The sequence below is a fragment of the Pseudorca crassidens genome, chromosome 12 (assembly GCF_039906515.1).
Source record: "Pseudorca crassidens isolate mPseCra1 chromosome 12, mPseCra1.hap1, whole genome shotgun sequence".
Taxonomy (NCBI): domain Eukaryota; kingdom Metazoa; phylum Chordata; class Mammalia; order Artiodactyla; family Delphinidae; genus Pseudorca; species Pseudorca crassidens.
Window position 1 is genome coordinate 81,715,709 of NC_090307.1, and position 12,240 is coordinate 81,727,948.

At 47.9% G+C, this 12,240-nt stretch overlaps 1 protein-coding gene across 1 annotated transcript in view; it reads left to right on the top strand.

Moving 5' to 3' along the window:
* Positions 1-12,240, top strand: part of SRRM4 (serine/arginine repetitive matrix 4) — a 173,227-nt gene that overhangs the window by 25,859 nt on the left and 135,128 nt on the right. The window lies entirely within an intron of this gene.

Here is a 12,240-nt window from a genome sequence, read left to right on the forward strand (position 1 = left end):
TATTTTTTTCCATTTCACAGAAGAAAAAACTGAGACTAATAGAGTTATCTGTAAAAATAGTAGCAGTGTGAGTCAGACATTATACTAAACATTTCGTATATACTGACTCATTAAAGCTTCACAGTGCCCTATGAGACGGGAAATATTCTTATCTCTATTTCGAGGAAGAGGAAACTGAGATTCAGGGAGGTCAAAACTTCATCAAACCCAGTCCTATCTGATTCCAGAGCCCATGCGCTTAACCTCCATGCTATACAAACTCCTTGTCAATCAGTTAATTAGCCTGTTAATTAATAATTTGCATTTATATAGTGTTTTACATTTTTCAATACTTTGTGTATATTTGTGCCCTTGAGCTGTGCTCTAGTGCTTTAATTCTATAAGGTGGGTGGAGCAGGTATCCTTTTTCTTCACATCCTTTGACACATCAAAAATGGTGCCGGGGGTTTGGAAGGTACTTTCTGCTCTGCTCGGACTGTACTTTGTACACTGTGTGTGACGTGTGATACTTTGAATAGCACAGCCAAGTAACCCCAGCATGGTACTATATTTCACTACCCCAAGCCTCAATTTTATCATCTCTAAACTGGGGGAAATAACTTTCTTCCAAGGTTACTGTGAGCATTGGAGATGATAAATTAGAAAAGAGCCTAGCACATCTGGCACACCAAAGAAGCACCCAGATGCACACCTGGGAGTCTCCCAATTTATAGGAGTGAGCAGATACTTCTCTTGCTGGTTCTCTTTAAGGATGGGAATGAACAATTGGGAGGTGACCGGCGGGAGTTGGCGTGGTCACCTATAGCTAAGGAGGAGCGCCACTTACTCCTAGGATCCTCTCCTCACCCCTGCACAGCTAGTCACGGGAAAGGAAGGGACTTGGACCCAGGCACCATGGGATCTCCAATATATTTAACTCCAGTGGACCCTGTGTTTCCAGTGACTGGTCCTGTATTAAAGTCCATAGTGGTGTTGGTCACCATTTGGGCAAAGCCAGACCAGAGCTTTAGCCAGGATTGGGTTAAACTGTTTCTAGGTGCGAGAGAAATCTCTGGGAAAAGAGAGACAAAGAGAACACAGAAAGTACACTTACCATTGGAACCTAGATTTTGTGATTACAAGTCATCTAGCCATGGACAGTCCTATCCTTGGGCTGTTCTGAGTTTTCTCAAGAAACAGCTAGAGGGGCTTTCCTGGTGGCGCAGTGGTTAAGAATACACCTGCCAAGGCAGGGGACACGGGTTCGATCCCTGGTCCGGGAAGATCCCACGTGCCGCAGAGCAGCTAAGCCCGTGAGCCACAACTACTGAGCCTGCTCTCTAGAGCCCATGAGCCACAACTACTGAGCCCTCATGCAACAATTATTGAAGCCTGTGCGCCTAGAGCCCATGCTCTGCAACAAGAGAAGCCACCGCAATGAGAAGCCCGCGCACTGCAACGAAAAGTAGCCCCCGCTGACCGCAACTAGAGAAAGCCCGTGTGCAGCAACGAAGACCCAACACAGCCAAAAATAAATAAAAATTAAAAAAAAAAAGAAACAGCTGGAGATGAAGACATTCTGCCAGAACCTAACCTAAGTGGAAGCTTAGCACTCTCCGTAGTCATGGGGTTGTTGCCCAGTGGGGGAACCTGGAACACAGTGCCGCTGGAGACACGGGACTTCCTTTCACATCTCATGTTCTTTCTTAGGAATCCCTCAGACCACTGGAATCGATTCCCAGTGCTCTTTCTCTCCAAGGAACATAATCTCTCACCATGAGAGCACATCTGCTGGCTGCTTATACCATTAGACCTGAAGAATAAGTAGAATAGATGTCATCTTGGATATTACAAGAACGTCATTAAATAAAAATAGTGTGGTTAGGGTAGGCAAGAGGTAGCAGCTACGTGGGATCTCAGTGGCTTCACGTGAACCAGTCGTTTCTTGTTTGTATCTTAGTCCTAAATGGGTTGGAGGAGGGCTTTGCTTCATGTAGCCGTATAGGGACCCACCTCCGTAACGTGGCTTCCGTGCTATGTGGCATGATCCAGCTGGAAGACGAGGAAAGTGAACCAAGGTGGAGAGGTCACACCTGCTTTTAACTGCGTCCGCCTTGAAGTGACCCATTACTCCTGTGTATATTCCATTGGTAAAGGCTAGTTACAGGGTCCCTCCTAGGTGCTAAGAGAACTAGAAAGGTAATCTAGTCGCAGGTCTGGGTGGAAAGGGGAGGGAATTCGGTGCCATCCTCTCCCATACACAGGAAATGCCTTTCATTCCTGGAATCACATCCTGCGGTGAGCATCTGTGGCCTCTCTGATAAGCTCTTTCTCTATGTAAGAGGAAGAGGGCCGGAAGAATAACAGTCACTACTTCTTGAGCATTTCCTGTGATCCAGGCACTGTGCTAAAGTCTTCACATGCATTAACATTTTAAATAAATTAACTCCATCAGGTATATATTGTCATTCCCATCTTATAGACAAGGAAAGCCTCAAGGAGAGAAGTAATTGATCCAAGATCACACAGCTAGAAGCTGCTGAAGCTAGGATTTGAACACGGGTCTAATTCTAAAGCCTGTATTCTTTTTTTTTTTGAAGAAAAATTAAGTCTTATGTGTTTTTAAAACCAAACCACTAGGAAAATATATCACTCTTGAAACAGCAAACAGACAGGCTGTATTATCATTTCAAGTAATAAGTTGGTAAAAAACACAACAAGGTCCTTAATAAAACGATAAGGTGCCAGAACTACGGCAAGAGCAACGCATGTCGCAAAAGTGGTATTTGGTAATGGAGGGCCGTCCCGATTTTTGTAAAGCCTGTATTCTTGATTTTTTTTTTTTTTTGCGGTACGCGGGCCTCTCACTGCTGTGGTCTCTCCCGTTGTGGAGCACAGGCTCCGGATGCGCAGGCTCAGCGGCCATGGCTCACGGGCCCAGCCGCTCCGCGGCATGTGGGATCTTCCCGAACCGGGGCACGAACCCGTGTCCCCTGCATCGGCAGGCGGACTCTCAACCACTGCGCCACCAGGGAAGCCCTAGCCTGTATTCCTTACCATCAGACCACACTGCCTATGTTAAGAGCAACTTTCAGAGTGTTGTTGGGAGAATTAAATGCAGTGATAGACAAAGTGATTAGGTCAGTGCCTCGACTGCCATTAATGCTTATTAAATGTTGCTACAAAAAAGAAAACAAGGAAAAATACTCAACTGTCAGAAAGTTTCTCTTTGATCTTTGGGAAGTAATCTCCCTTGATTGTTTTTTCCTTTGAAAATTTCATGTTCCATTTATTCACTCTCACATTCAGTAACATATTTATCGGGTGTGTTTTACGTGCCAGACCTGGTGCTGGATGCTTGGGTTGTGACAATGAACTGGATAAAGTCTCTGCTCTCCAGGAGCAGAGTTATGACATGGGATGGATTTATTCTCCCAGAATTCTTAGACATTCTCAGAAAGGACACCAGAGTTGTCAGAAAATTGGGGTCTGATTGGCCCGTTGGGATAGGACGGAACCTCAGTTGACTGAGAGGGTCTGATCTGTATCCCATTCATGGGGCAAACCTAGTCAGTAGGCAGGTGTAAAGGACCATATTATTTTTATTTGGGTCTTTCCAGGAAGCTTTCCTTTCCCGTATAGAGCCTTGCTTCCATACCAATTAGGGCTGCAAGAGGCACAATTCTGTTTCTCAGTTACCCTAGATGCTATAACCGGTGCAGGGCTAGCATATGATATTAGGAGGGCCAGTCTCAGCCCTTCCCTGGGATCAGGGGCAAGGGAGGGGTCTCTCCTCGGGCTCTGGTGGCGAGAAGGGCCAAGCTGCACAGGAATCGTAACGGCCAGCATTTGCTGAGTGTTTATCCCAGTGCCAGGCACTGTGCTGAGAGCGGTGTGTGAATTGTACTGCTTCTATAGGCGGGTACATTTTCATCATGCTCGTCCGACACTTGAGAAGCCCGGAGGTCAGAGGAGGGTCACACAGCGAGTAAAGGGTGAATCGGGATTGGACTCACTGTACCGCATTGCTACCCATCGTCTCAGGGTCCCGGGCAGGAGGGGAGTTGTGGGAAGGCTTTGCTAGCCTTGCTGTACAGCCTGGGATCCAGGGCCAGGGGTGAGTAGATTGAACCCTGTGACTTGGCCTGCATTTCCCTGTCTTCCCTTCCTCCCCAACGACAGCAGCGTCCAATCCAAGTCCTAAACCTCCGAGCTCCGTACCTTCATCGTCTCCGGTGTGTCCTGAGCCCCAGTCCCCAGGCTTCTGTGGCATCCTTGATTCTTGATTCTCGCAGGGAGCTGCTGCAAAAAGATTGAAGTCAGCAGCTGCGTATACCTCTATCAAAATGGAGGGCCATTTTGCATATATTTTCTGTTCCTGTTTTCCCCCAAGGGTGTGGGATTGTTAAGTAGGAGAGCTGGTAGAAGTTATAAGGGGAGATAACCAACTGAAAATGCGCTGTCTTCTATGCATGAAGAGCTCAGTGCGGCTCAGATACCGCTCCTAGCACAGCTTCAAAAGGAAGCCCTCTTCACGGGCAGGAGAAAGACCACAGGGACCCTGGAACACCCCTGTCCTCACAAGCCCCTTTCAGGCTTGCCAGACGGCCTGACGTCGGTCACTGCCGTGGACTCCTTTCACTTTCACATCTCTTTGGGACCTTTGGACCTCTCAACCACGTGGTCTCCAGGTGCTCCTAAACAACCAACACAGAAAAAATGCAGAATTACCTTCCTATTCTCTCTGTAGTTGACGATATTACAAAATTGTCATATGATGAGGCAGTCGGAATATACAACCAAAAAGTCTAGAGTGTAAAGTATGATAGAAGTGGTTCAGGCTGTGTTTTTAAAGAAGGCCCCCAACTGTGTAAGCTTCGGGCCCCACACACCTGGTTATGCCCCTGGTTCTGAGATTCTGAGACCATAGGATCCCATGGTTCTTAAGTTCCATGGGTCCAAGACCTGTCATCTGCTGAGCCCGATGGGGTCACTCCCGCCTCCTCTGGGACATTGTTCATCAGGACATTTGATCCTAGACTTCACAATCGTGGAACTCCCGGCTTTGAGCCCAATGCATTTGTGGACCAGGACTGCGAGTTCCAAGGGGGTCAGGAAAGCACCACAGCTTCCCATGGCTTCTTCTCCTGGTGAGGGCAAGGGGGGTGGAGCAGAGAGCTCTCGAGGATGCCTGATTTTCTTTGCATTTCTACATGCGTCTGAGTTTCTCTGTTATCCATCCTGCGGTTGACAGATCTGATGACAGAACTAGGTAGGTCAAGGTCAGGAGGGGCTCCAGTCTCCTTATTTACAGGCAGGGAAGTTGGCTGGAGCATGCCAGCGGCCGGTCCAAGCCCGTGCAACAAGTTAGCCAACAGCCAGGACTTGAACCCAGGGAAGAGACCACCTTCCCTCTACACTTTGCTCCCCCAGACTCAGAAAGGAGAGCAGGCACAGAGAAGGCACTTTGCTTCCTTCTGAGGAGGCACCGGGGGGTGATTTCAAAGGCAGGAGTGAAGATGATTTCCAGAGTCTGGGAAAAACAAAACAAAACAAAACCACTGTCCCAGTTTCCAGCAAGCCACAGCCCCTTCTTCCAGGATCTGTTTTCCTTTGTTCCCTTGGCGGTGCCCCAGGCTCCCCTCCATTATGATTTCACTGTATTTTGGGGGGACACCGAACGGGTTTGCCCAGAGAAGGTAAAGAATGCGGCTAGCAGCATCACAGTTCCTGTTGCTACAGATTCCAGTGTTTGCAGTTGCACAAAAGCCTGATTTGAAATAAACATCATAAAAGTTTTACAACAGGGTCAAGTGGGTATAGGGTTCCCACGCTCTAGCTGACTCTGGGGGAGCAGCTAGAGCTCTCAGCTTAAAGTTCTGGGGCCTTGACACTTTCCTGCCCCGAGCCTGGAGAGGATGGGTCCTAGTCAACAAAGCTAAAGGGGCTCCATTTTACAGGTAGGGAAACAGAGAAACTCAGCTGTCACAGAGCTCTTCTGAGATGATCAATGGAACAGTACCTGGGGAGAGTGTAGTATGGTGATTCCCAAACTGGGCTGCACAGTGGAATCACCTAGGAATCTTTAAGAAATACTGATGTCTGGGCCCCATGTCTGGGCGCCCTTATTTAATTGATTCAAGGTGACATCTGAGCATAGTGGGTTTTTAAACTCGTCTTAGGTGATTCTAATTTGCAGTGATGATTGGGAACCACTGGCGGTGGTGAAGGGTCAGGGTGATCTACATTTGAATCTTAGCTGCAGTGTTTTATAAGTTTTATAACTTTGTCCTTGAGCAACTGATTTCATTCATGTGAGTCTGTCTCCTCCATCTCTAAGTTGGAGCTAATAGTAATATCTACCTCATCCAGGGTCAAAGTGGAAATTAAATGAGATAGTATGAAGTGCTTAAAGCAGTGCCTATCATGTTATAAGTGATCAGTGCATGTTGGTTTTATTACTGTTTTTGTTGTTGCTATTTTATTACTAACATATATCATCATTCCAAGCCCCCAAGTTAGAAAATGAGGGGATCAAATCACAGGTCCACTGATGGATGAATTAGGATTCAGGAGACCTGATTCTCTTTTTGACTGTTCTGACCACACACGAGCTGTGTGACCTTGAGCAAACCTCTTAGCCTCTCTGAGTTTAGTTGCCTCATCTTGCCAGATGGGTCTTGTAGCCCCTGGCCATCTACTGTCCAGAAGAGTTGTGAGATTCCAATAAGATAATGGATTTGAATGAGCTTTGAAAACCGGAATGCACCAGAGGAATTTGAGATATTATGATTATGACGGCCATCTCATCCCCCACACGCCCGGGCTGGCCCATCTGTTCTGGGAATTTTTGGGTCTCTCTCTGCATCTTTTGGCCGTCAGTCCGGAGCTGTTCAGTCTGACACGTGGGCAGGTTCCAGAGAGGATTCTGTCCGTTCTCCATCCGCCCCTCAAGTTAACTCTTTTCTCTCCCCTCGTTCGGCTCTCAGGACCAATATCTGACTTGAGTGGGTGCCAGTGGCGGGAGGAAGAGTTGCTCATCTTTTTCTTTTTCCTGGGGTCCGGAAGTAGTCAGAGGTCTTGGATTCCCCAAAATGGGAGAGTTGGAAGGTCCCCATAAGACTTTCTAGATCGACCAGCAGATGAGGCAGAGTGGGGAGATAGAGCAGGGATTCGAACCCAGCTTCCTAAAGACGCCCATCTTGTGTTCTTCTGCTTCACCTCCATCCCTGCCCCGTCGCCCCAAGCTCTTGGTGACAGGCTCTAGAATATCAGCCTCACCTGGCCCCTCAACTGCTCCTGGAGGAGTCGTTGCCCATGGGAGACTATCAGAGGATGGGGCGGGGCTCGCCGCTTCCCCCAGGAACCTGGGCTGTCTCCAAGAATCTGTATCCTTGGCCAAGCGCCTTTGCCTCTGAGACTCAGTTTCCTCAGCTGTACAATGGGAAGACCTACCACGTCGTTGTCTACTAGTCACGTGAGAGCATTAAGTGGGCAAGTCGGTAACGTCTGTTGCCTCGGATGCCAGTGCGGCTGCTGGGGATGGGGAGAGAGATGTGATAACTCTGCCAGGCCAGATCCCCTGGCTGGAGTCAGAGGCCAAGGCAGAGGCATCTGGGCTGCTCCGAGCTGTGCGGGCTGGGAGGAGCCTGCGAGAAGGCAGGGCCTGCCTGGATTGGCAGCTGCAGGCCTGCTGGCAGATGGTCTCCTAAGCGGGCCACCCCGGGGTCAGCTTTATGGATTTGCACATTAACCCTTCCCTCCCCAGCAGCCCTCAGATGCTGGTTCTTTATGACTTTGACCTGACCCACTGATGTTGTTGGGTCTCTAACTGAGCTGTAGACAAGACCCTGACCTACATCTTATCACTCCCCTCCCCATCTTGTCACACCCCAGGAGACAAACCATCCCTCGGATGTGTGGGTACTTTACAGTGTGCAGAGCCAGACTCTGGTCCTCACAATACTCAGGACTGGGCAAGACTGATGACAGAACAAACTTTTAATATTATCACTTGTATTCATACTCATTTTTGTAAACACTTACATACAAAAAAGAAAGTATCACTGCACAGAGAATAACCACTACAAATATTTTGGAGTTTATCCTTCTGGACTCACTAACTCACTCTTGTTCTCTCTTTCTCTCTCATTTTCTCATCTCACTCTTTCTCTATATATGTTTTAATCAACTTGGGATAATATTGGGCATTTTTTTAATTTCAGATTTTTTTTTCTAATTTAACAATACAGTCCGAGTATCTTACTATGTCAGTAAATACCCATCCACCTCGTCATTTTTAAAAGCCTGCATAATATTCCATTATAGGCATTAATCAGAAGTAATTTTCCTATCCACCGTTGTTGGATAACCTCACAGAGCAGAGGAGGAAACAAATTCAGAGAGGCTCAGTGACTTGCCCAAGGTCACACAGCTTGTCAGTAAGAGCTTGAACTTGAATTTTGGTCTTGGAACTTTAAAGTCTGTTCTGTTTTTTAGAGTAAAAGAAGTGAGGGTTTAAGAATGCTGCTCCTCAAAACCAACATGGACTGAAGCTCACTCCAAGGGCAAGTCCAGACAAGCCGTGCTTGTTGACTGTTCACTCCGCTCAGTTCTGTGTTAGAATCTCAGCCCCATCTTTATTTGCTTTGTGACTTTGGGCAGCCTCACTCCCCTCTCTGGGCCTCAATTTCTTCATCCATAAAACAGGGCTGTTAAGATCTAGCTTATCAGGCCATTGGGGGGATTAGATTAGGTAAGAAATTGTCCAGCAAGTATGTGGCACAAAGTAAGTGCTCAGCAGTGAGGCTCATATGATTTCACTGCTGCTAGGATTTTTGATATTACTACTGACAAGAATATTACTAATGTTCTTAGTATTATTATCTAATATCTATTATTATTATTATCTAATATTATCTAATGTTGTCTAATATCTAATAATATTAAAACTCTAATCGTAGTACTAGCCCCAGTGCAGGGGCTGTAAGACTTCCCGCTGAGCCTCTTCTGCTCCTGGGCCTCAGTTTACCCACCTGAAAGTGCGGTGCTTCCCTTGGTGATTTCTGAGGGTGGTTCTGTCCTCACTCCCAGCTCCTCGCGAGGATGCATGTTAACCCCTTGTGGGCTGCGGGCTGGTCTGGTCCCCTCTCCTGCATCAGTGCTCTCTCTCTCTCTGTCTCCTTCCCCCACCAGCCAGAGCCAACTGGCTGCCCCTCCTCCACCAAGTCCCCCGGCCTTTGACACTAATTGATACGGTGTTTCCCCCTCTAATCCTGCCTCTGCCTCCGGGGCCCTTGTTCCTAGGGCATCTGCTTGATGAGAGGAAGAGGAGGCAGGGCCCACCGCCACCCGCCTGTCTGCCATCTGGTCCCCTTCCCCTCCCTCCTCTCAACGCCGCCAAGAAAAATCTGTAATGAATCCGTGGCCCCCGCCCAAGGGGCTGGGGTGAGGCCAGGCGCATGCTGGCTGTGTACATGCGTGCGTGCACACACACACACACACACACGCACGCACACGCAGCTTGTAGACACAATTATTGGTAAAGCTTTTGTGCGCTCTCCCAGGCCCGCTCCAGCTGAACAGCTGCTGGAAGGGCTCAGGAGCGAGATGCTAACAGGAGGGGAACTTTAATTATCTGACCGAATGGCACCTTTGGCAGCCCCAGGGGACTGGACGAGATGGGGAAGAGGGAGGCAGGCAGGGGAGAGAAAGACCATTAAATAGGAGAATCGGGGGGGCAAGAAAGGGATGGGATGCACTAGCTACTGGGGAGGGATGATGGAGGAGATTCACAGCGATCCCAGCCCCAAAGAACCAGACCTTCTCAAATCCACAGGTTGAAGAAAAGATTTACAAAAGTTAGTTTTCTTCTTTCCTGAATCCATCTGCCCTGCATGACTTTCACTCACTAAGCCATCAGGGCTGCCTTCTAAAGCCTGGTGTCAAGAGCAGAACTTTGGGTTCTGCACCTCTGGATTCTAATTGGCCCTCTGCTCCTTGCTGGCTGTGTGACCTTAGGCCAAGTACTTCACCTCTCTGAGCCTTGAGGTTCCTCTCTGTAAAATGGAGATAATAGCAATACCTACTCACAGGGTTTTTGAATGAGATAATATCATTCATTCAAAGGGCACATATTTAGGGAGTGCTTGCTGTATACCAGGTACTATGCTAGGAGTCAGAGATATAAGAGAACCTGTGACAGATTGGGGTGCAGGGAGGTGCTAACAATAAACAAGGAAACCAACTGATAAAAAAATAAGGTGTGAATAGGGCCCAAAGAGCAGTTGCTACAAGCAACTTTTCCAGATGCTTCTCCTTCCGCTCTTGTCAGTCAGACCATTTTCCCCCTTTGTTTCTTAGCTTCTGAGTTGGTGTGTGTCACGGCCAAAGCTGTTCGCTCTAATGTTTCATGACTGTGCCGTGGGAGATACTCTCTCTGCATCAGAACAGCTTCAGGCTCAGCGCCTGGTACATAGTAGGTGCTCAGAAAATATTTCCTGGGATGAGTCGCCCAGAGAGCCTGGGCGATGAAGTTAATATTAAGCGATTGAGGGTGAAGAGTACCAGCCTCAGAGGGAGGCCAAAGAGGGGTCTGTCCACTTCAAAAAGAATGATATATTCTTCACTGTGAGGAATTTCCTTTGCACTGTAGGATGTACACAAACTGCTGACAGTGTCACTGCTGATGAAGGGGGGTGGGGAGTGGCTGGATGTTTAGCTTTGTCTCTGTGGCTTATGTATTTAATGAGAAGGTTTTCGTAAATTACAAGATTTCCCCCTGTATTAGTTATGTGTATAAACATTAAAAAAAAAAAAAAAGACTAGGTGGAGGTACATGAGCAGCACTGTAGGATGTTTAGCAGCTTCCCTGGGCGCTCTACTCACTAGTTGCCAGTAGAGTCTCCACACTGCTCCCCCCACACCCCCGCCAAAAACACGCCGTTAGTTGTGACAACAAAAAACGTCTCCAGAGATTGCCAAATGTCTCCTGCAGAGTAAAATCGCTACTGGTTGAGACCCACTGATCCAGTCAGAAATATCTGACATGGCTGGAAAATCAGGACTGTTCAACTTTGGAAGGCTTTGGAAATTAAAAAAAAAGCCACATTGAGTCACGTCTCCTGCCTTCCCATGGGATTAGAGAGGACCAGAGTTGCACAGAGGAAGGAGCACACGATTGGAGTCTGACAATCTGAACTTCCGTTGCCCGGGTCTCAGTCTTCTCATCTGTAAAATAGGGAGACTAAGGCCTCCCCCACATGTGCCATTGTCAGTCTCTGGTATCTTGTTGCAAAGCTCTTGGGCTTTGGAATTGACAGATCTGGTTTCAAATCCCACCTGGGCACCCCCAGGCAGGCCACTTCACCTTTCTAAGCTCTTTCCTCATCTGTAAAAGGGGGGTGAGGATAACACCCACCTCCTAGGTTGGATTCAAGGATTACCTACGAGAATGTCCGCAAGCACTTCACAGTGTCCTGATGTGGCAAAGTGCTCAGTCACTGTGGCTACGACACTTAGGGTGGCAACATTTGTAAGCTGTACTTTAGCCAAGGTCCTAATATAAGCCAATAGTAGTCACATGGGGAAGAAGGTTAGAGTGTCTCTTTTCACCTCCTTGGAAGGACATTTATTCGTGCAGCCAGCATTCACCACGTGCTCACGATGGGCCACTTCCTTTGGATAGAGATGAATCAAACACAGACAGCCGCCCATGGGGAGTGCCAACACGCCAACGTAACAGGGTGTCTGAGCTGGGACTCACCCAGTGTCTTTCTAGCCAAGGTTCCCATGACATAATTCCCAGGTGGACATCCCCTGACTTAACAACACTCCTCGGAGACAAAGCTTTCCGGGAACTCTTCTCAGCTTACCGTCCTCCCGGCCTCTGGAGTCAGCCTTTTCTACCCGTCCTCCTTGTCCCACTTTGGGATTGTAGGGCAAGTTGCTTATAATCCTTAAGAACAATTTTCTTCTCCGTGTCCTTCAGCCTGTCTGTCCCCCCTTCCCTTTTTTTAATCAACCAATGAACGCCTCCAAGATGCTCTTTGTCTGCTACTGAGGCCCTCCCTTTTCAACTGCACTCCTGCCGACTCAACCAGCTTCTTCCTTCTGCCCCACCATGGCCTCCATCTTCGTTCCTTAACCCACAATTCTTTGCAATTTCTCTGCAAAGACCCTGCAGAGTTCTTTTATTGTTTTTTTTCAGTTACCTCTCACCTAAGCGTTTCTAGTTTTCCTGTCCCTGTTAATAATATCTCC